The sequence below is a fragment of the Gossypium hirsutum genome, chromosome D02 (assembly GCF_007990345.1).
Source record: "Gossypium hirsutum isolate 1008001.06 chromosome D02, Gossypium_hirsutum_v2.1, whole genome shotgun sequence".
NCBI classification, from domain to species: domain Eukaryota; kingdom Viridiplantae; phylum Streptophyta; class Magnoliopsida; order Malvales; family Malvaceae; genus Gossypium; species Gossypium hirsutum.
The window spans coordinates 58,499,476-58,501,662 of record NC_053438.1 but is presented as its reverse complement, the minus strand read 5'-3'; the positions used below and the strand labels follow the sequence as shown (position 1 = coordinate 58,501,662).

At 30.5% G+C, this 2,187-nt stretch overlaps 1 long non-coding RNA gene across 1 annotated transcript; it reads left to right on the top strand.

Moving 5' to 3' along the window:
- Positions 1 to 879: 879 nt before the first annotated feature.
- Positions 880 to 1,652, top strand: LOC121214739 (uncharacterized). The gene is made up of 2 exons (XR_005910462.1): positions 880 to 1,007; positions 1,303 to 1,652. It is a non-coding gene; the product is annotated as an uncharacterized lncRNA (long non-coding RNA).
- Positions 1,653 to 2,187: the final 535 nt, after the last annotated feature.

Here is a 2,187-nt window from a genome sequence, read left to right as displayed (position 1 = left end):
GTCCTACATATAGAAATTTTAAAATAAATTACATACATAAACTCAAAATAGACTTGAAATAAAATAATAATAACATTTAAAAATAGTATTAAAAAAATATTATGTAAACATTTAACATATAGATATACAAAAATGAATTTTAAGATATAACCTAAAACAAAACATTAAAATATGTACAAATTATATCAAATTCTTATAAAATATACATATTAATAAACAATGAATCAAATAATATCGTGCCAAGTTTGAAAATAAAAGTATATAATGGACATTAAAAAGAATAACATATGATAAATTTAAAACATGTTAATTTGAAGTATTAAAATAATATTAGAAATAAAAACTAAATTTGTCAAAATAAGAACTAATTTGATTTAAAATTAAACTAATAAAAGTTTAGTTAAAATTGAAACACACTCAAAAGAAAAATAAAATAAAATAAAATAAGCTAGAGGAACGAAAATTAAATTGAAATTAAAACAAAACTAAATAGGCAATAAACATAAATAAAAATAAAAGAAAGACTAAATTTGTACTTGATTTAAAAAATAAGGGACCACAACAGCAAATAAACGCATAAATCCGAATACTCAAAATCAAACGTGGAAAAAAACACCGTTTGAACATGGATCCAAATGAAATTGGAATCAAATACGAGGTAACAATTAAAAAAATCAAAGAAAAACTGCATTGAAACGAAAAAGAATGCGGAGGGGCTCATTGCGCAAATTTCCCCTTGATCCAAAAACGCGCAAATCTAGCCTTGTTCGGGTCAGGTTCAAGCGCGGGTCATGGCCATCAAAACGGTACCGTTTAGAAGCTATTGAAACAAACCTCAAACGGTGCCGTTTCAATAATCAGATATAAAATTAAAAAATCCTAAACAAAATTCAATCAGCCACTTAAAGCAAAAACCTAATCAATCCCCTCTCCTTTAGCTTCGTTTCATGCCTTCAATTTCCCTTCGATTCTGATTGCGACGAAGTAGAAGGAAGATCGGCCACTAGGTAAGCGTTTTTATCTTCTAACTCCTCCTTTTCTTTTCTCTTTTTGTTTGCAATCAAAACCAATCGAAGGAAACAAAAGAAAAAAAAGAAAATCAGAAAATCACCTTTCGAATCTCTTTTTTATTTCCCTGAATATTTTTCTATTTTTTGTATTCAATATGCCTGTGTGTGTAAGTAATCATTTACAGTGTTTGAGACGGCCTTTTTATAGCCGAAAAGTAAGAAATAAAAATCAAGAAAATTTACAGAATCCCTTCCCCTATCATTTTCTGTTATTTTCTTTTTGTTGCTGCAGGTATCCGTTTCTGCTTTGCCGTATTTCTGTTGCAGGTGCGAAGCCAGCCTGGAAGAAGCGCACGTGGATCTGGCGTGAGAGGCTTGGAGGCGCGTGCATGTGCTGAAGCTACTGACTGCTACGACGCCAGAAGAATCCAGAAACCCTAAGGTTTCTAGAAAAATTTGGGCCATTTAGGCCATTATAGCTGGGTACTGGGTTAATGTTAAAATTAGGTTTGGGTAGAGATTTGGGTTTGGGCTATTTTTTAATTGGGTTCGGTTTGTAGGCAATTTTGATTTATTTGGGTCTGTAATATTAAACTTTGAAAGTGGACTTTTATTTAATTTATTTATTTACTTGGTTTTTTATATTTGGGTTCGGGCTGGGCAAAATTTGGGTATTACAAACATGAATATGCAAACAATTAATTGGATCTCGAATCATAAAAGTATAAATTGAATCATCATGTCACTTGTCGACGACTGTCACTTTTTGTTTCTCTCTCGACGACTCAACGCCTTCTTTTGCTTTGAAATTTTGGTGGTCGAATGGTGTTTGCAAGCTTGAAAATTTCTTCTTTCTCTTTAGTGGCTACGATTTGGTGGAGGAAGATGACAATATCATCTTTTCATCCACTAACTTAGCTATTTATAGCTTAATTAACCTTTAAATATCTTAATAAATCATAAATAGTTAAATTAAGGTTTATTTACTTATTTAATTATATAATTAAGATTAAGTGGAAGCCATCATCAACCTCCACTATCTCATGTTTTAAATTGGTTTATTAACCATTTTGGCCCTTTGGATAATTACTATCTAGGTCCCCAAGTCTTTTCTTAATTAAAACTCAATAGCGATTGGACTTTTACAATTTAGTCCATTACTTAACTAGTTTTTTTG